At 45.1% G+C, this 22,570-nt stretch overlaps 1 protein-coding gene across 3 annotated transcripts in view; it reads left to right on the top strand.

The window, feature by feature from the left end:
• PAMR1 (peptidase domain containing associated with muscle regeneration 1) overlaps positions 1-22,570 on the top strand; it is a 164,481-nt gene that overhangs the window by 2,674 nt on the left and 139,237 nt on the right. The window lies entirely within an intron of this gene.

Genomic DNA, 22,570 nt, shown 5'->3' on the forward strand with positions numbered 1-22,570 from the left:
ATATGGGGGAATCCAGAGTAGTTGGTGTCTCTGTCTTTGTAGCTGTTAAAAAAACTCTAAGTAACTATAAGGTATGGTTCACTGTAAACTTCGTGAGGAGTCCGTCTGTCTGTTGTTTTATGCCTGCCTGGCACAATGCCTGGTACTTAGTGGGTGTTCAGGAACAATTTGCTGAATAAACCATTGGAATGTTAATAAGATAAAGCTCTGCAAGTAGCATGTATCAAGGTATTTTTAAAAAAAACTGCTTACCACTAACAGATATAAAATAAGTGCTTTCATACATAAAAGGAAAAAAAATTGGTGACGGATCCACATAATGTAAGAGAAGGAAGCACATGATTTTCAATCTGGGAGGGATGACTTCAACTCAGATACCCCAAATCCCAGAATCTTCCAATCACATTACCAGCATTGACGAAGAAACTAAAGCCTTAAAGCAGTCAGCTAGGATCTTATACCTCGGAAGATGGACTGACTCTATTGTAGCTCTTAGCCTGTAGCCACAGGACTGAATGCACTGGGTACCAGAACAGGATGCACTAATAGAAACTTGAACAAATGCATTGAAATGCAGAATTGCAGAAATAAAAGAGAAGCAAAAAACAAACCCAAGGTAGAATGCAGTTTAAATGCATTATATAAGAGATATTTTTAGGCAGTGTTTAAAAACACTCCTTTGTTTACCGGTTAGATGAAGACACTCCCATTCTTCTTTACTTCCTGGCCTGAGGACACCCCCCACCTACTGCCATACCCCTGGGGCTCCTTGGGAGGGCACAGGGCACAGGTCTTCACAATGTGTGACCTCAGGCCGGCCCCTCTGGCAGTTGCTTGGGGGTGAGGGGAGGTGCTGTGCATCTTTCCCTACACAGGAACCTGTTTTTACCTGGAGAACTTTCTCCACAGTCCTCAGAACTTCTCCCTGCGCCTCAGCTTCCAATTGCTTCACACTCATCCACAGTCCTGTTTGAAGGATGATCTGCTTCCTAGAACAGTGCCTCCTGGGGAAGAGAGAGGAGGCGGATTTGAGGAGTTGAGGGTTGGGTGCAGGACAGCAGGCTGGGAGTTGGGAGATTTTCTAACTCTGGTATTTCCTCTTGCTGGCTGTTTTCCTTTCTGGCTAGTTATTTCCCTTCTATGAGTTCCAGTTTCCACATCTGAGAAACAAGGATAATACATCCTACCTCCGTCACAGGATTGTTGTGAAGTTCCTGTGAGACGTTGATAATAACCACCACCACATTAGTAGCAAACGCTTATTGAGCGCTTATTATGGGCTTGGCACGGGACTGAGCCCTGCACGTGTGTTCTCCTTTCACCCTCCCGACCAGCAGTCTTGTCCCCACTGTACAGATGGGAAAACCGAAGCTTAGCCAGTCACCGGCCTGAAGTCACACAGCAAGTAAATGGCCGGGCTAAGATTCCAGAGTGATGGAGGCCAAACTCTTTGCAAATTGTAAACTGCTAGGAAGATGTCAGATATCGAAATTATTGACTTAAATCAAAGTAGATTCAACTCAGATTAAATTTTGCTTTGAAATGTTCTCTGTGGTTGCTATCAAGTGAAACGGTTAAGAGTGTGAACCCTCAAGCCAGATTGTCCAGATTTAAAACTCACCAAGTGTGTGACTTTGAGTAAGTTACTTGGCCTCTCTGTGCCTGTATCCTCATTTATAAAACACAGTAATAATAGTGTTGTTGGTATTATTGATACTAATTACAATAATATAATATCTGATGATTAACAGTAATTAATTAATAGTGAAAAACCTTACAGCTTGTTGTGGTGATTAAATTAGTTCTTGTATTTAAAACTCTTGAAACACTATCCAAGAGTCCACTATTTTTATAGCTTTTTTAAAAAAATTGAAGTATAGTTAATTTACAATGTGTTAGTTTCAAGTGTAGAGCAAAGTGATTCAGTTATACATGTAGATATCTTCTTTTTCAGATTCTTTTCCATTATAACTTATTACAAGATACTGACTAGAGTTCCCTGTGCTATACAGTAGGTCCTGGTTGTTTATCTATTTTATACATAGTAGCGTGTATCTGTTCATCCCAAACTCCTAGTTTTTATCATTCCCTCTCCTTCCTGTTTCTCTGCTTTGTTGCCCAGATGGGGGTCTCCTTCTTTTCCTATTGCTGTCCTCCACCAAGCCTCACTTGGGTCTTGAGAGACATGATACAGGTGGCGACCCTGACCAGTGCACCCTCCTTATGCCCCAGATGAGCATCTTCCCTGAAAATTTTGCTCCCTTCCTTCCCAGCTGGACCGAAGCAGGGTTCCCAGTGCAGCTCTTGTTGAAATCCCAGAGCCTCCAGCTAGCCTTGGGCAGCTGCTTTCCTCTCACTACTCTGCCTCATTCAATCCTAACCTCTCCTGGGTCTTCTGAGTTACAAGCCCCTCCCAAAGATAGAGGCCCCCAAATTCACCCTTTAGATGCTTCTACAAAAGGGAAGAGTGGGGAAGACCATGTCAGGGAGAGGAGTACAATATTCCTTGAAACTGGGTATGACTCCTGCTTTAGCTGTTACTAGCTGTGTGACTTCAGGTAGCTTTTGAGTCTCTCTGGGCTGCAGTTTCATTATTTGTGTTTCCTTCTTCTCTACTCTGTCTCTGCCTAGGGTACATTATTTTTCTGCTCGGGGATCATTTTCCTTTTCTTGGCATGTCTCTATTTGACCATGATCTGGATCTCCCAAGAATTGTGTAGCTGTCTCATCTTTACACACTTGGCTGTCAGGGGCAGGTAATATATACACCTGGCTCTAGGTAAATCTTGCTGGATAGCTAGAAGGAGGTCTGGAAACATACAGTCTTTGCAGTCAACCTGTCTGCCTGAATGAGTCCCGGTTTTAAGAACACACTGTGTTTCTGGAAAGAAAGTCTCACCCTTAATTTATGGTGAGACTAATAGTTATATGATTCTCTTTATTCCATGTAGCTCTCTTTTTGACCTGCTTTTGGAAAAGGTTCCTGTAGCCACTGGTGTTGGAGACCAGAATCTAAAGGTTGGAACACTGGTGAATTAATTTAGTAAATTTTAGAGCAGTTGCTGACACAATCTCTCAGTCATATATCATCATACCCTAGTTACAGGGTATGATGGTAAAAATTCTGGACTGGGCATTTGGGGACATGAATTTCTTTCTCTACTATAACTTAGTTCAACTGACATTTATCGTTCACGTGCCAAAGGCCAAAGAATTGGGCGAAAGTGATGGCGTCAGATTTTCTCTTGTCCTTCACACCTGCATCAGGAAACATTGGTTGTCTTTTCTTCACCCTTCCCTTCCCCTTCCTTCTTCTTGGCAGGTCTCCATCCTTCTCCCTGTGCCTGGTGCTGGAGGGGAGGCTGAATTCTCATTGGGCTAAATCAGTCACAGTGCCTTCAGCTTCCTTGCCGGTGTTGGGTTTAGGCACAGGCATGGGACACCACTCTGGCTGGTGACAGCTGCGGGGAAGTCCACAGGGAGGTTTCTGGGAAAGATGTCTGTGCTGTTACAGAAAGACACAGAAAAATATGGCACTTTTCTCCATGGCTCAGGTCTAGATTTGAGGCCTGGAATTGGGGCCGTCATCCTATAACTGCAAGGAGAGCCAAGTGGACACGTTGAGGGTGGCAGAGCCGAAAGAGGGAAGGAACCTGGGTCCTTGGTGATGTCACCAAGCTCCTGAATTAATCCGCTCTGGAGCCACCCTGCCTCTGGGGTTCCCTGGTGGTTTAACGCACTCTGAGTTGGGGTTTTTATTCTTGGCAGCCAAAAGATTCCTAAATGATATACCTCTCACATGGGAGCTTGCAAACCGGAAAGAGGGCAAACATATAAACAGAACTCTTCCTGTGCTGCGGGAAAGGCGGTGTGTTGTCATCTTTTGGTACATGTGCTCGGCAGCCAAGCTGAGTCTTGCACTTACCAGCTGTGCTGTCTTGGGAAAGTCACTTAACCTGTTAACTCATCCGATAGATGGATGGTGATAACTGCACCTGCCTCATAATATTATTGTGTGGATGAAATGCACATTAAGCACTTAGTAAGTGCTCAATAAATTTTATCACTTGCTCTAGCTATTATGGAAATGGAAACCACACAAGAGCCCAGAGGAGGGAGCAGGAAGGTCAGGAAGGCTTCACCAGGGAGGCAGATGTGAAGCTGGTCTTGAAGGGTAACTGGGGGTTTGCAGGTCAGGGTTTGGGGAGGAAGAACATTGGGGCAAGCAGAGAGAGCAGCACGTGAGCTCATTTCTACATCTTTCAGGAGCTCAATTTCCTCATCCTTAAAAGCACTTGAGTGTGCTGGATTAGCTTAATCCTCTTTTGATAAAAGAAACAAACCTCAGGCCCCCTCCCTAGATTGAGAAGCACTAGATGGCAGACTCTCCAGGCCCCTTTATCACTCACCCATCATTTTTGGACCACCCTGGAGAAATTCACTCGACAAACATTGGCCACTGAAGAAAGTGACTCCCGCTGGCTTCGTTGATTTCTTTGTTCATTGCAATGCTGCGCTTCCTCAGCTTCCCCAGGCTCTGTGCATCTCATCAGTCAGATAGATGCAGAAGCTTAATTAAGCTTGTAAAGCTTTCTGATTTCCGTAGATGAAAGGTGGCCCATAAGTACCAGGTTTTATTTTGGTGGCTCCTGCCAAGGGTTATTATAAATGGGACTTAGTGCCACGTGGCTGAGCTCTTAGTGTGATAATGTGTCAAGACCAATCGAGGCTGCCGAGAGCAGAGATATTTTCATAATGGTTTCATCATAGGCGGTGGGTGTTAATGGAAGTGGCTGTGAAAAAGAAAGTATTGCAGGCAGTGAAACCAGACTAGAGGTGGCTGCAAGTGAAATATCGGCTGTTCCTAGGATCTCCATCATAATCATTAGCTGTATTAGCCTTGGAGCCATTCTTCTGCCGTCTCTTCTAGACCAGGCTCAAAGTCGAATAAAAAATGATGCTTTAACTCCAAGTGAAAATATATTCCTTTGCTGCTTTTTAAAATCCATTTACATTAAAATGGTGGCCAGCAGGTAAGTAATTTATAACTGGGGGCTCAGTGCAGCATGGATGGGTGTCGTCAGAATAGGGAGCAGCCTAAATGGGAGACAGAGGCACTTCCAGGCCTGGGAAGAGTCATCACTGTTGGACTGAAGAGGGGCTGGAGGAATATGCAAAGACAAGGGGTAACTTAGGGACACTCGCTGGTGGGGAATAGTGAATGGAGAGGTAGCTTCGTATTTCAACAGTGAGGTGGGTGAAAAACCAGGTAGAAGTTCTTCAGTAATGCAGCCCTCGTTAAGAATGTGCCAGCTTCCTGGACTCCGGGTTCCATTGCCTAAAACCAGTCTTCGGCATCCCACAGTCAGACAGTCGATAATACCTGATGATGATGATGGTGATGATGATGACAATGGTATAACCCCGTTGTTAGCCGAACTTTCCCTGCTCTTTTGCGATCCGGTTAATCTTGACCTAAATTCCTATTCCATGGCCTGGGAGGGTCCAGAAACTTCCCCTCCGTTTCTGAGAGTCCCTGGGCCTTTGTTCCTCAAGCATGTCTCTCTGTGTCCACCTCCTGCTTCCATGCTTGTTGCTTTGACTTCAACACGCAGTAGCATGGATGTGAAGTTCAATGCCTTATCCACAGCACCCTCTTGCCCTGTCCCGGAATCCACTTGGGCCAAAGATATGAGTTTAGTGATTTTACTGAAGATCTGGGGGGGCTCCCGGGGTGTGTGTGGGTCACGTAATTGCACAAGGCCTTCGTCCATCTACCTCTCCTTTCCCTCCTTTCCCTCTCCCCTTTGTGGAGGAACAGGCAACATTTCCGTCTTCCTTCATGTAACACAGTGCTGCTTCTATTCAGGCCTCTGTAGGATCCCAGCTTCTTCCCTCGGTCCACAGACTGTCAAGGTTTTTCTTGTGATAAAGTCGGGAACAGAATTCTGGTGGACAACACTGAATGATTCTGAGGTACTTTCTACATGCAGTGCAGCGTGTGAGAGCTTTCACGCACTCGGTCTAGAAGACCTTCCTCCAACCCCCCTCCCCCGCCCCTGGAGGTGTTACTCCTCCATTTCATTGATCGGAAAACCAGAGCACCATGAGAAGTAAGATTTCTCATTGGCCTGGGAGACTTCTGCTAAGTAACAGAAGAGGAATTCCAACTCTGGTCAGTCCAAAGACAGAAGTTATGTTAACTACAGTGCCATGTGACCTCTGGGGCTGGGAAACACCCTGGCCAGTTAACCAAGGGGCCTCTTACAAGGGACTCGTCTCTTCCTTTGTACTGGTGCATTGTCTTACACCAGGCATGTTGGAAACAGGTACTTACATCTCTCCTCATCTCTGCTGTGTGACTGAGCCCAGCGCATCTCCTGGGAGACCTGTCATAGCCCAGAAAGCTCCCCGTGGTAAATATCTTATGTGGGGGGGATGAGAGGGATTGGAAAAGAAGTAGGCTGGGCTGGCTGACCTGGTAGTCCTGAGGACAGCACTCTCTTTGTCTCAGGACCAGAAAAGTCTGAGTTAAGGTTGACAGTGGAAGAACACTCATCACCTGCTATAATTTCTCCTCTGGTTTCACCTCTCCTGAGAACCGACTCCGAGATTGCCACAGGGAATCAGAGAATTGCCTCTCTGGGACTGGGCGTGTTTGTTACGCAGCAGGCACTGAGACTCGATCCCTGGTTCCTTTTCACTTCACCTGATGAAAAAAGGAAGGAAAAAACCCTCAGAGGCCATTTCTTGCCTGCTTGAACTTAAAGAATGGCTGCATTTTAGGGACAATGTGGGCCTGAGGAATAGCAGGAGAAGGGCTGAGGAATAATGATGGTGATATATTTCTATAGCTCTTTGCAGTTTTGCTGAGTTCTTTCCTATGCCAGTCTGGTCGGATTTTTACAACAACCTGCTAGGGAGGGGTAGTTGGGCAGGTGTTAGTGACTGTTCCTATTTTATGAAGGAGAAAACTGAGTTTCAGAGGGTGTGTGATGAGCCCAAGATGCACAGCTAGTTCCTGGCAGACATGGAACTTGAAAGCACTTTACCTGACTTCCACATAAGAGCTCTTCCATGGCATTCATACCCTGTTTGCTGAGTTTAATCCACATCTGCAGACTCTGTCACTACCTCCGGTTTTCCACATGGTTACATGTCCATGTTGAATGTATGTTACAATGACCATTAAAACTCCAGTCAGGAGGGCAGAAAAAGGAACCCAGGGGCAATTCCCCAAAAGTTGGAAAATTTAAAAGCCCCTCTTCCCCTTTAATGGTGCTTTCTATTTCTCTTATTAGCTGCTATGACAGAAAGAAGGAGGAAAAGAAAAACCAGAAGGGTTGGGGAAAAAAGAGGGAGATTATTTTGAAATCATTTTCTTTGCTTGCCTGGTTCTGTTAATAAACAGGATTTAATCAATAGGAGTCAGAGAGAGAAAGAGGCGGGTAATCACCGATCATTGGATTCTTTGCGGGGCGGGTGGGGGGGTGCGGAGAATGATCATAAAAAACCTCTGAGATGGCAAAGAGGAAATGGTGAGAAACGGAAAGTTTTCTCTTGCTTCTCTGCTCCTATGCATGATACCCTTGCTCACACAAGGCAAAACCAAGCCAAGAGACCAGAGTAGGGTGCTTGACCTTGTGACCTTACCCCACTGAGAGGGTCATTCGGTTGGGGATGAAGATAGATCTGCATGGCTGTTTAGGCTGAGAGAGGGTAGCTAGACTACATAGAAGTCTTCCTGCTTTGATTTTCTCTTTCGTAAGAAGGGATATTAATGCTTGCCTCACAGGAATATTGTAAGAATTAAATGAGAGTATGGGATTAAATAAATATAGCAAGTGAGAAGTTCCAGTACAGTTTCTGGCATATAGTAGGCACTCAATAAGGACTAAAAACCACACATTCAGCCACATAGAAACATGTCTGGGAGGACACAGTAAGTGATTAACAGCATTCTCCTTAAGAAAAGGTCTGTGGGTGGGAGGCACTTTTACTTTTTAACGTATATATTTTTACTTTATCCTCCCTGGAGCATTTGGGGAAAGTATGCTGTGTACGTATGAATGGGTGTGTGTGGAGGCTTAAGTTAAAAGTTAAGATCAGACATAGAGTAATAAAGAATGTGAGGTTTTGGTACCCCTGTCTTTGTGTGATTGTAAAATTTGTACTCACTACACTTGAACCAGTTGAGGTGGTGACAGAAATGGACTGGCCAAGTCAAGAAACAGAAATGGGATTTGATAGAAGGATGCTGGAGTAGTTCCCAGCATCAATGGAGGACCTGAAAACTGGGCACTGGAGAGCACCAGAACTCAGAAACACCAGGTAGGTAAGCAGGAGGGCCTTCTCTCACAGGTGCACGTATACCATGTCTCAGCTCCAGTCACCTCTCATTCGAGTGTTTACATTCCAGGGAGAGGAAATCTGATTGGTCCGTTTGGAGACAGCTGTTTCCACCATTGGCTCACTGGGCCTTTGCCACGTGACAGGGCAGGGAGTATATAAGGGAGCAGTTCTGTGCTGGACCATAATTCTATAGGTACCTACCTCAATCGTCTCTGCTGTTTAATTTTTGAAAAATTATAATCTTGTGTTACTTTTAAAATAATATTGAGAAACCTCTAACAATTCATCAAATAAGTAGAGCTATACTGTAGGATCTCAACAGAATGTATTTTATGCATCTTTTATAAGGAGCCAATACAAAGCAAAACCAAGCAGCATCGTGTGCCTAGAGATACATCACAGAGTGACACATCCTTTGGGTCTGAATGAATGTTGATGGCAAACACACCCACACAACAAAAACAATACTTATCTTTTTGACTCCAACCGTTAGCAGATCCAAAATTTCCATAAATTCGTCTAGCGCTGTCTAGCTTAGGAAGGGAGTTTGAGACCTTTATCAGGGTAAAGAAAAGTAATAGGGCATTTCTGATTTTTTTAACACTAGCTGTTATTTTATGGTGTTTGGGAGGCAGGGAATACAAAGTACACAGAACGTATGCAGGGTCTACTCCTTGTGTGTGTGTGTGTGGGGGGGGGTAGTACTTCATTGCCCTGGGGCATAATGATTTAGCCAGTCCTGTATAAGGCAAGCTCAAATCCAGACTGCATTTTCTATGCTGACCATCTGTGTTTCCCAGGAAAGAGGAGCCCAGCCATGGGCCCCAAGAGGTTGAGGAAAAAGTGAGAAGCAGGGTGTGTGGCCAGTCCCGGAGGGTGTGGGGGGGATGCTCTGTGTCCTTCTGGCAACATCAGCCCCACGGAGGCAGGCTTGGCTCTCTCCCCTCCTGGCAGCCCCATAAGCATCCTTCCCAGTGTCAATAAATCTCCTCTGGCCACTCACCCCTTCCTTGTGATTTTTTTTCTTTTCTGAGGGTGTTGCTGGGGGAGATCATCAGAAACTACTTATTTGAAGACAGAAGCCTCATCTCTAACAAACGGGGATTGACTGATAACGCATACCATTTACCGAGTCTTGCTAATAAGCCACATGTCCTCACCAACCCTTTCAGGTGGGTTTTTATAGCCCCCTTCACAGACGAGGAAACCACGGTTCAGAGAGTTTGAGTGTGTTGCTCAGTTGGCACAGCTCTTAGATGGTGGAGGCAGATGCACACCTGGCCAGTGTGTCTCCAGGTCACCTGGTCCTAATGCCTCCTCCATGATGGAAAGCCAGCTCAGAAGGGCCCAAGACCTGGCAGCTCTGTCACCCATCACTGGCTACTCTAGGACCAGTCACAGAACAGTTGAGCAGTCTCAATCTTAACTACAACAAATAGAGAATTATGATATAATAATACTCCCAAAGCCAGCACTGTAATAACATAATTTTAAGGCAAGGCTTTGAGTTTGCTCTTTTGGGCCCCAAGACCTGCCAGGACTGCATACCCAACTGTGAGAGCCCTCCGAGGAGTGCCCTTTCTGAGATGCCCAGGGAAAGCTTTCCTTCTCTCTTCAGCTTCAGACGCTGGGTGTTCTAACCTCTGAAGTTCCTGGAACAGGACCATTAGGCTTGATAGTTTTATTGGAATTAAAAATATTGTGAATTCACAATGGCCTCTGGCCATAACTGGAATAAAAATGGTATTGCTTTAGACGATACCATTCACTAATTAAACTAGTAGAGAATGAAGCAACAGAAATGCAACAGCGACAAGAATGGGAGTGTGGGCTTCAGAATACTCCCCCAGGCGGCAGTTGAATTTAAATTTCCATTATTTTGAGTGAATGTGGCCCTAAGGAACCATGTAGGGATGGATTTTTATGTGATTTCAGGGCCTTCCGTCTCTTGTAGGGCAGTAACTTTGATAAAGCTATAGCATGCTTTCTTGAAAAAAGTATAAAATATATGTATAACTAGGAAAGAATCCAGGAGGACACAGCTAACTGTTAGCAATGGGTTACCTTGGGGAAAGAAAATTTGGAGAGAAAGGACTTTCTTCTTTTTCTTTTAAAAACATTCTATGTATTTCTGGTGTGTTTAACTTCATGATACTCAGCACATATTTTGTGAACAGACTAGAATGATCAAGGGAATGCTTTAGAGTGAATGATTCGTGCTTCACGGCATCAGATTATCAAAAGGCAGATTAGATAGGTTACCATTAGGAAGCTGCTCCGAATGGGCCAGGAGTTAAGATGGGAACTATCTGAGCTGAGATGGTAGCTGTGGAGATGGAAAGGAAGGGAGAGGGACTTGAGAAGCCAGAAGCCGGGATGTGATGGTTAATTGTTTGTGTCGACCTGATTGGGCTAAGGCGCGCCCCAGATGGCTGGTGAAACATTATTTCTGGGTGTGTCCGTGCGGCTGTTTCTGGAAGAGATCAGCATTTGAATCGGTAGACTGAGTAAAGAAGATCACCCTCACCAGTGCAGGTGGGCGAACTTGCTTGCTTGAGCTGGGGCATCCTTCTTCTCGGCCCTTGGACATTGGTGCTCCTGGTTTTTGGACCTTTGGACTCAGATGAGGACTTACACCATTGACCCGCCCTGATTCTCAGGCCTTTGGAGTCAGACTGAATTATTACCACTGGCTTTCCTGGTTCTCCGGTTTGCAGATGGCAGATCGTGGGACTTCTTGGCCTGCATAACTGTATGAGCTAATTCCTACAGAGTAATTTTATATATATATATATATATATATATATATATATATATATATAAATTTTATAACATATATATATATAAAATTATATCTATCTATCTATCCCTTACTTGTTCTGTTTCTCTGGAGAACACAGGGGTGTTACCTGAAAGGTAACAAAGGCTAAAAGCTTGCAAGGTGGTACTGTTTGGATGAAGATGGAGCCTAGATATTGGTGCTGAGCTATGGAGGGACCTGAAGGGGCTAGAATCCTAATTCTCAGTGCATGGGTGGATGGGTGGATAGATGGACAAATGAATGAGTTATCTCCTAGAAGCTCTTTGCTTTCAGGTTTAGGCCGAACTTCTTTCAAAGCCTACTTAGGTCCTGAGGTTAGGTGGTGATTTCTCATACTCTTCCCCTGACCTCAGCTATTCTTCCCCAAACTAGGGAGGGTTAAGGCCTTTCTAAGATCTGGACCATTTCTGGATGCCTCATGGGGTCAGTTAGGTTTTTTATGTTCTAACTATGAGGACCCATCCCCCACCCCCCACCAATGGCTTAGACAATCAAGGAGATGGATTTAAAGCCAAGTAATTAGGAGGGCTTCTGGCTGGTCTGATTTGGGTGCTCACCAGTGTCATCAAGCACCTGGTCTCGTCTTTCAAGCTTTCTGTTCTGCTGTTTGTACAGCATCAGCCTGGCTTCCTCTTGGTGGCAAAATGGATGCAACAGTTCCAGGCTTTACCCTCACATTATATAGGAGATAGAAAGAGCTTGTTTTCCCCTAGAAGTTCCTTGAAGAATCTCTCTAGTCTGACAGACTCAAATTGGGTCTTTACTGAGTCCCTTAGGCTAGAGAATGCTGATTGGCTGATTGGCTTAAGTTACCTGAGTCAATCACAGTTGTAAGGGTGGTGGTGTCAATCCATCTTCCCCTCCTCCCCCCATGGCCATGGCACAATGGGGGAGGGATGGAAGTGATGTTAGGGGGCCATCAAGTTCTAGTTTGGGACAATGGAGCAGGAATGGCCTGTGTTTGTCAGTGTGTGGTGAGTGGTGGATGGAGTTAAAAGAGGAAAATGGCCAGAGGAGGGTGGTGGTTTTCCACATTGAGAAGCAGGACATTTTCCACTGAGAAGCAGGACAGTGAGTGTGGATGTTTGGGTCCAGTCAAGAGCAGTGCCTCTAGAGCTATGGGTAGGGGCTGTAGAGGAGAATGATTATGAGGGTGCCTGAGAAAACTGGGCACGGAGAACTTAGTGTCTCGGGTGCTAGACAAGGGGCTTCCTGGGCTTTGCTTGGCTCTAAGGGAGCGGGTCAGCCGAGGAGATGCCCACTTCCAAAGGCTATGTTGGCATAAGCAGGAAGTGGTGAATGGCACCCATGGCGGCGTGGAGCAGCGTTACCAGGCAGCATGTGGAGGGCCACGGACCCAGAGCAGCTCTAGGGGCACTGAACAAGTTTGTGTAGAGCACTTGGAGTGTATGGCAAGGAGGGCATGCTCCATCACTGTTACAGTGAGTATTTTTACTTTATTTTTTATTGCGGTACGTGGGCCTCTCACTGCTGTGGCCTCTCCCGTTGCGGAGCACAGGCTCCGGACGCGCAGACTCAGCGGCCATGGCTCACGGGCCCAGCCGCTCCGCAGCATGTGGGATCTTCCCGGACCGGGGCACGAACCCGCGTCCCCTGCATCGGCAGGCGGACTCTTAACCACTGCGCCACCAGGGAAGCCCCTATTTTTACTTTTAATTGTTTAACGTGGTGAGAAGCAGTAGCAGAAATGGAAACAGGAGACTGAGTGATTCAGGCCTTCTTCCTGCTTGAAAGTGACAGTTTGGTGAACCTTCTTTTTGGACTGTCTCACCTTAGGGCTGGGAAGGCTCAAGAGCGTGGTGGCTGGGATTCCTTCCAATCTGGTGTATGGGAGCTTAAGCAGGATCCAATCTGTCTGAGAAATAAAGACCTATGGCATTACTTGTGTGGCACGAGCGAGCCTGGAGCTGCTCATACAGACAGAACTATAAAATCACATGCACACGTACTTTACATACGTGATCCCATTTGAGCCTCACGATACCCTACAAGGTAGTCGTGGTTATCACTGTCTGACAGGAGAGGAAAGCCCAGCTTGGAGGTATTCGGTCCACAGCCCAAGCTTCAGAGCTAGGATACGGTAGAGACGGTCTTTGGACCCAGCATCCACAGGCCCACCAGCTCCCCAACACCGTCTACCTTCCTTACAGAGCTTAATTTGGCGCGCTATCCCCTCCTCCCCCATGAAGCCATGTGATTCAGGGATAGGACCTCACCCTCACCTCCAGGGGAGAGGCTGCTTTTTCCCCTTGACCTAGTTCTGACCATTGGAATTGTGCTGATGGGATTTTGAGAGAAGTTTTCTTACTTCCAGAGGAGAGCTATCGGAATAGTTTCCTTCTTCTTCCTCCAGATATTATCACATCTGGATGAGACATTCGCAAGTGCTGCAGAGCCACGTGCTACCAACCTCAGGACTAGGCCAGTACTCAAGATGGCAGAGCCGAGATGGAGAGAATCTGGGTCCCTGATGGTGGGGGGAGTCACTAAATAACCCATCGTAGACGCCTCCAGATACTGCTACTTGCCTTCCTAGGGTCCATTCTGCTCGTCTTCCTTAGTCACAGAAAATCTGTATTGATGAATGTAGCAATGTACCCAGATATAAAACCACATTTTCCAGACTCCCTTATCAACACAAGTAGCCGATAAACTGTTAGGTGGCCCTTTGCCCTGCCCCTCTTGATCTTCCTACTTCCTGGAATGTGGACATGATGGCTAGAGTGTAGTAGCCATTATGTAATCATGAAGCTAACTTGAGGATGGAAGCCATGTGCTAAAGATGGCAGCACAGAACGTATGGGTCCTTGCTGACTGTGGAGCTGCCATACCAGCTTTTGACTGTTTATATCTGGGCTTCTTTTCTGTGGGAGAAATATAAGCTTCTGTTTTATGTAAGCCACTGTTACTTGTGTTTCCTGTTATATACAACTGAGTCTAATCCCAGCTGGGAAAACTATATAGTTCTGAATTTCCTGCTGGGTGAGAATTAATTTCCTTAATACCTAAACCGTTTGGAGTTGGGGTTGCTTTTGTGGGCAATCAATAGCTTCCGAATTGTTTCCTCTTTGAAACCCATACTGTTCACATCTGTACTACATAGCCACCTATAACATAGGGCTGTGTTCTTCAATTCTCCATTATTCTTGGGGTGAGAGGTCCTCACGCTAGGATACCCACCACTTTCTATGATGTTTCCTGCCTCTGAGTCCCATCTTTGGGCAATAAATAAGTTCCAGAAAGCCCAAACAAAAAGCAAATGTTCTGGCTAGCTGCTACAGGGGTGGTACGGCACTGGTGGGGAACCCAAGTGGTTTCTTTGGCACTGACCTCAGACTCTCAGAGTAATACCTCCCACCTGAGCAGGGTCTGGCTTTCAATAGCCTCCTGTCTATTCCATCACCTTCCCCACTGCCTGTCCCTCCTCGGTCCCACCATGTGGTCTGCCTCCCACACAAATCCTCGGGGAGAGGAGCTTTTAATAACTGGCGAGGCAACTATTGACTCAGGTTTTGTTTGTCTGCCCCTAAGTTCGCATTTAATAAATGCAGGATTCTTGGCTAAATAGGCTGGTCATCGTCAAAATGGCAAATTAATTATTCAAAGCTGTGCTTGAGATAGACCAGAGATGTAACCGAGGTGGCCTCTCTCGTTCCTAATTCACAGTGAACTTTGCATTTCTGGCCAGTCAGTATTTATTTAAAGTATAATAGCTATCTTCTTAAACTCAAGTCTATTAAATCTAAATGAAGGTCAGGGATTCATACTGGAGGGTGGGGCAGCTTTTAGCCAGTCTATGCCGACAGCCTCCCAAACCACCCGCTTCATTACTCCCATCTTGCTGTGAGGTTGCCGAAGCCCGCTCACAAAGCATGGATAGATTACACGTCATTCATTATCCATCCTTAGCGCAAGAAACTTTCCCTTGGATATAAACCTGTAATGTAATGACAACAACCACTTAGCAAGGCCTGTTGTATGCCAAGTGCTTTAGATCCATGATCTCCAATTCTCACAGCAATCCCAATCTACAGATGAGGAAACTGAGGCCTAGAGGGGTTAACTAATCTGCCCAAGGTCACACCTTTGTTAATTGGCAGAGCTAATTCACAGAGTTATTTTTGTTAATTAGCTCCAGAGTTTGGGGGTTCAAACACAGGTTGTTTGGATTCTAACACCCATCCTTCTCTTGCTGCAGAGACTGACACCTTGAACATGTCTTTTTGTGTCCCAGCAGAAGGGTTCTGTCCCTTGCCTCTTGGGTCAGAGCCTGATTGCCTGAGCGGTCTGTTTAACCTTCCACCTACTCTCATTCCCCATTGAAGTCCCCCAGACTTGCTCCACCTTTCCATGGCATGTACATTGGCCTCCTCTGCTCTCGCGGTGCCTCTCTGAGGCTGATGTGAGAGGAGGTCATCCTGACCTACCTTTGCATCCCTCCTGTTTCCACCCCTATGTGCAGGACTGCAGGATTTGTCACCACATTCTAATGAGAAGGAACAAAATTCCCAAGGAGAAAAATAATTTTTAATGCATCTGAGCCACTTTTCTAGATTCTCTGTTTGAGTTTTCCCCACCCTGCCTTGTGAACCCGTCTGGGCCCTTTCAATGTGGCCCTTCGGTTTACAGCTGAGACCCAGCAACCCTCAGTGGAGGGAACATAAGGCACCAACAGCCAACTTCCTGGGGACTTCAGTACAGCTCACAACTTAGGATCCAAGACGCCTGGTTGGACCCATGGCATGATGTTGCTGAGCAACCAGGCCACATGGTTCAAACCAAGGACCTAATAAAAGGATACTCTGTTCAGCTTTTACTGAAGGCAGCCACTTGTTTTATTCATTCATTCACTCCACACATATGTGTTGTATGTCTCTCTTGTATCAGGCGCTGATGTAAAGCCTGAGGTCTTTGACTGCATGTGAGATAGTCCTGGAATCCCAAGGGTAGGAGAGAGGAAGGAGCACTGACTGGACAGAGAATCGGTAGACCTGGGTTTGACCAACTCTCCCGGTTTGTCTGGAACTTTCCCAGGTTTAGTACTGCATCCTGGACACCCCTCAGCATCCACGGATGTTTGCTTGCCCTAGTTTGAGTGCCAGTTCTGCCATCTACCAGTCAGTCAGCAAGGGTATACTTCTTGAGGGCTGACTGTGTGCCAGGCAGTGTCCCACTGCTGTGAGAACAGCGGTGAACAAAGCGGAGTCTGTACTCAAGGGGCCCCCTTTCAGTGCTAGTAAATAATACAAGCAAGATTGCTTTTGGTATTTGAGGTCTTTTGTGTTTCCATACAAATTGTAAAATTTCTTGTTCTACTTATGTGAAAAATGCCAAAATGGAGCCAGAAGAATCAGGCTCTCTGACTTCAGACTATACTACAGGGCTACAGTAATCAAGACAGTATGGTACTGGCACAAAAACAGAAATATAGATCAATGGAACAGGATAGAAAGCCCAGAGATAAACCCACGCACCTATGGTCACCTAATCTATGACAAAGGAGGCCAGAATATACAATGGAGCAAAGACAGCCTCTTCAATAAGTGGTGCTGGGAAAACTGGACAGCTACATGTAAAAGAATGAAATGAGAACACTCCCTAACACCATACACAAAAATAAACTCAAAATGAATTAAAGACCTAAATGTAAGGCCAGACACTGTAAAACTCTTAGAGGAAAACATAGGCAGAACACTCTGACATAAATTGCAGCAAGATCTTTTTTGCTCCACCTCCTAGAGTAATGAGAATAAAAACAAAAATAAACAAATGGGACCTAATTAAACTTAAAAGCTTTTGGACAACAAAGGAAACCATAAACAAGATGAAAAGACAACCCTCAGAATGGAGAAAATATTTGCAAATGAAGCAACTGACAAAGGATTAACCTCCAAAATATACAGCTCATGCAATATCAAATCAAACGAACAACGAAACGAAAAACGAACAACCCAATCCAGACATGGGCCCAAGATGTAAACAGACGTTTCTCCAAAGAAGACATACAGATGGCCAACAAATACATGAAAAAATGTTTAACATCACTAATCATTAGAGAAATGCAAACCAAAACTACAATGAGGTATCACCTCACACGGGTCAGAATGGCCATCATCACAAAATCTACAAACAATAAATGCTGGAGAGGGTGTGGAGAAAAGGGAACCCTCCTGCACTGCTGGTGGAACAGCTATAAAGTGATATCGCGCCTATGAAGAACCGTATGGAGGTTCCTTAAAAAACTGAAAATAAAACTACCATGTGACCCAGCAGTCCCACCACTGGGCATGTACCCAGAGAAAACCATAATTCAGAAAGACACATGCACCCCAATGTTCACTGCAGCACTATTTACAATAGCCAGGACATGGAAACAACCTAAGTGTCCATCAACAGAAGAATAGATAAAGAAGATGCGGTACATATATACAATGGAATATGATTCAGCCATAAAAAAGAATGAAATTGGGTCATTTGTAGAGACATGGATGGACCTAGAGACTGTCATACAGAAAGAAGTAAGTCAGAAAGAAAAAAACAAATGTTGTATATTAATGCATATATGTGGAATCTGAAAAAATTGGTAGAGATGATCTTATTTACAAAGCAGAAATAAGGACACAGATGTAGAGAACAAACATATGGATACCAAGGGGGAAAGGGGGAGTGGGATGAATTGGGAGATTGGGGTTGACATATATACACTACTGATACTATGTATAAACTAGATAACTAATGAGAACCTACTGTATAGCACAGGCAGCTCTACTCATTGCTCTGTGGTGACCTAAATGGGAAGGAAATCCAAAAAAGAGAGGATATATGTATACGTATAGCTGATTCACTTCGCTGTACAGTAGCAACTAATGCAACATTGTAAAGCAACTATACTCCAATAAAAATTTTTTAAAAATACGAGTAAGAGCAAATAAGATAAGGTATGTCTAAAAAGATAAAACAGATACTGTTATGTAGGTTGACTGCATGGTGGGTGGGGCTGTTTTAGATAGGAAGGTCAGAGACGGCCTCAGTGGCAGGTGACAATGAACAGACACAGGTAGCCATGTACAGATCTTGTGGGGGAAGATTTCCAAGCAGGATCATCAAGGGCAAAGGCCCTGAGATGGGAACAAATCTTGCCAGGCTTGAGATCAGAAGGATGGTCAGAGTGGATGGGTACAGGGGAGGCGGGAGAGGGAAGGAGGAGGATGTTGGAGGATCAGGCTGGGGTCAGGTGATAGAAGGCCGTGGGCTCTGCACTAGGTATGTGCCCTGGGGGAAGTCACTGTCAGAGGAGCAATCAAACGTTCAGAGAGGTCAGGTGGAGCTAGAAAACACAGTTCATAGGGTTGAGGTTAGGTTTCCTAGCTTCCCCCACAAACCTGCTTTCTATGTTGGGTTTTCTATCTTGGTAAGAATATCACCATTCGCAGAGTTGTCTGGGCTCAGAACTTTAGTGTCATCTGGGTTCCTGCTTTCCCTTCCACCTCTGTCCACATCCAGTTAGTCTCCCGGTCTTGTCAATTCTATCTTCCCCTCAACCTCACATCTATTTCCATCTCTCCATCCTCCCTGACCTGCTCGGCTAAAATGTCTCATCGTCTCTTATGTGCAGCAGTTTCCTGACTGATCTTCTTGCCCTTAATTTCTTCTCCATTATGGTATGTGTTGCCAAAGCTCTTTTTCTAAACCATAAATCCTTGCATTCCATGACCTTGCTTAAGACAATAGTACTCAGCATATTTTCCCAAGCTGCAGACTTTCCCAGAAGCAGACTCTGAGGTAAAGATTTATATACAGGAAGTTTACTGGAGAGTTTTTTTGGCTGTTTTGATATGGTGAATTACATTAACTAATCTTGTAGTGTTGAACTAACCTTGCGTTCTTGAGATAAAATCCACTTGGTCATGATGTATTTAGTGTATTATATTTATATTTTATTAGTATTATAGTATATATTATATTTATAATTGTAGTCTATTATCCTATTCTGTTATATCATAGATATAATATTTTATATAGTACTAAATTCAATTTGCTATTGTTTTGTTAAGGATTTTTGCATCTATGTTTACGGTTTTTATATCTTGTAATGTGTTTGCCTGGTTTTGGTAAGAATATATAACAATGGTCTCCTAAAATGAGGAGAGACTGGATTAGGGATGGAAGTGATATGGCAAGGGACTCCTGTTTTTCATTATAAGACTTCTAGCACTGTCTGATTTTTAATTATTTTGCTCTAGTACATGAAAATCAATTTTTTTAAACACTAAAAAACAAAACCAAATGAAAATTCAAACCTATAATTTTCCATGACTTGATACTGGTGTGGGGTTTTTTGTTTTTTTGTTTTATTTTTGTTTCTGTTTTGGAGTGAGTGGTAGAGAAAGGCCTTAGGTGGTTGCAGTTGGGCTGGGTAACAGTTGAAAAGTAGGAGTAGGTAGGCCTGGACTTGAGGCAAGGGAATCATTGCCACATATAAAGCCACTTTCTGTGCCAGGAACTGTGCTGGCCCTTTGCATTACCTGATTTAATCCTAACAAGAGCCTGTATCAGTTAACTATGGTTAACATAACAAACCGTCCCCAAACTTAGTGGTTTAAAACAACAACTGTTTATTTTGCAATAAACAGTAATGCAGCAGTCTCCCTTGCCAGAAGCCAGAGAAGGAGATGGGTGGATTAAAGAATGCAGAACTGGGCTTCCCTGGTGGCGCAGTGGTTGAGAGTCCGCCTGCCGATGCAGGGGACACGGGTTCATGCCCCGGTCCGGGAAGATCCCACATGCCATGGAGCGGCTGGGCCCGTGAGCCATGGCCGCTGAGCCTGTGCGTCCGGAGCCTGTGCTCCACAATGGGAGAGGCCACAGCAGTGAGAGGCCCGCGTACCACCAAAAAAAAAAAAAAAAGAATGCAGAACTTTTGTGCTTGCGTGGCCCTTCCCTTCCTATAACTGAATGCTAAAAGGATGATTTAAAAGAGGACAATTTGTACTAAGTAGGTGCGTGCGTGGACTCATCTTATCTGTTGATGGTACAAGATACAAAAGGTCATCTCTACAAATGTGATCGGCATTCTACCATTTGAACTGGGCAGTTATTCTCTGGTTTCACTTGGGGTCACTTGTGTGACTGCAGTCATCTGCCTATGTGGCTCAACCAGGATAGAATGGCCCAAGATGGTGACCATCTGATGGTCACAACATATATGGTGATTAGCTGGGCCTGCTGGCTGGGGTATCTCTGTTCTCCTCCGTGTGGCCTTCGCAGCAAGATATCTTAGGTTTCTTAGATGGTGGTAGCAGTACTACAAGGGCAAGCCCAGTAGTACAAACACTGAGGTTCCGTTGGCATACCATTTGATGATATTCCATCCATCAAAGTAAATCACATGGCAAAGTCTAGTGTCGATATGAGAGGAGGATATGCACGGGCATGGGTACTGGGAGGAGGAATTCATTGGGGGCATTCGATGTAACAATTGGCTGCAGAATGCTTTGAAGCAAGCATTTATTATTATCCTTATTTTATAGATGAGGAAACCAAGTTAAATAGCTTGCCCAAGGTCCTCACTCATGTCTGGCAGGGAACTCTTCTCTCTTCAACTCCAAAGCCCACACCTTAACCATTGTAGTGTCTCTGGTGCCCTGTCTTGACATTGACTTCTTTTGCATGGTCCATTGTCAGATTATCTGATTGACATGGTGTTCAGTCTTCTAGTCTCAGGTCTGCTGCTGGTCTCTTGTGTGTCTGCCCTCGACGTCAGTGGTCCTCCAAGAACACACACACACACACACACACACACACACATATGCACTCAAAAGAACAGTGTAAACATGATTGACTCATGTTCTCCCTTTGCACATATTCCCTTAAAGGTACTACATCGTACTTCCCACTCTCACTTCCTTTATATATGAGGCCTGGAGAGAATGAATGCCCCATTACATTTGCAGAGATAACCCTTTGTATCTTGTACCATCAACAGATGAGATGAGTCCATGTACCTACTTGGTACAAATTGATCTCTTTTTAATCATCCTTTTGGCATTCAATTACAAGAAGAATATGGCCAAGCAGCCAGAAAAGTTCTGCATTTTTTTTTTTTTTTGCGGTACGCGGGCCTCTCACCGCTGTGGCCCCTCCCGTTGCGGAGCACAGGCTCCGGACGCGCAGGCTCAGCGGCCATGGCTCACGGGCGCAGCCGCTCCGCCACATGTGGGATCTTCCCGGACCGGGGCACGAACCCGTGTCTCCTGCATCGGCAGGCAGACTCCCAACCACTGCGCCACCATGGAAGCCCAAGTTCTGCATTCTTAAACCGTCCGTCTCCTTCTCTGGCTTCTGGCAAGGGAGACTGCTGTGATACTTCTCTCCCACCACTTAGCAGACTGCCGGAAATAGGGGAAGTTGAGTCCTCCCACCGTCATTGCCATCAGAAATCTTATGGCATCTGACAGACTGAGACAGATGGCCTCTTACTCAGGGAGGCCTGTTTTGTTGACAGCAACCAGCCTGAAGGGCCCGAGCACTGTTTCAGTTGTTAATGACAACGTGATTGAGAGGGAAAAGGGCTGGCTTGTCAACTTGGCCTTCGCAGGACTATTAAAGTGACGCAGGAGGTAAAGTGTATTTTGTTTTCAACAAGGTTTCCTTTCTGTCCTACACGATGAACTCCAAAACATGTCATAGAAATGTGGCTTCTTATTATTCCTCCTTTTGAAACGTTAGGAGAGGTGCAGGCAAAGAGCTGAGTGTTAATCCTTACTGACGAGTGTGATGCTTCTCTTTCTGAGATTATTATTTGTGGTTGACAGAATAATGCCCACTCCTCCCCCATCCCCACAAAGATGTCTGTGTCCTAATCCCTGGAATTTGTGAATGTTACATTGCATGGCAAAGGGAAATTAAGGTTGCAGATGGAAGTAAGGTTGCTAATCACCTGATTTTAAAACAGGAAGAGTCTCCTAGATTATCCAGGTGGGCCCAGTGCACTCAAAAGGGTCATTAAGTGTGGAAGAAGGAGGTCCAAAGTCATTCATTGAGAGAGACTCAACTGGCCATTGCTGGCTTTCAATGTGAAAGGGGAGCATACGCCACGGAGTGTGGACAGCCTCTAGCAGGTGGAAAACACAGGAAAAGAATTCTTCCCTATAGCATCCAGAAGGAATGCAGCCCTGCTGACACCTTGCTTTTTAGCACAGTGAGACCCATTTTGGACTTCTGACCTCTAGAAGTGTCAGATAATCAACTGGTGTCATTTTAAGCCACCAAGTTTTTGTTAATTTGTCACAGCAGCAATAGGAAACAAATACACTACTTTTCATTGGCTCCTTGAATAATAGTCAGTGTTTAAAGAGCATCCTGGTTGCTTTTATG

Source organism: Stenella coeruleoalba (genome assembly GCF_951394435.1).
Source record: "Stenella coeruleoalba genome assembly, chromosome: 8".
NCBI lineage: Eukaryota > Metazoa > Chordata > Mammalia > Artiodactyla > Delphinidae > Stenella > Stenella coeruleoalba.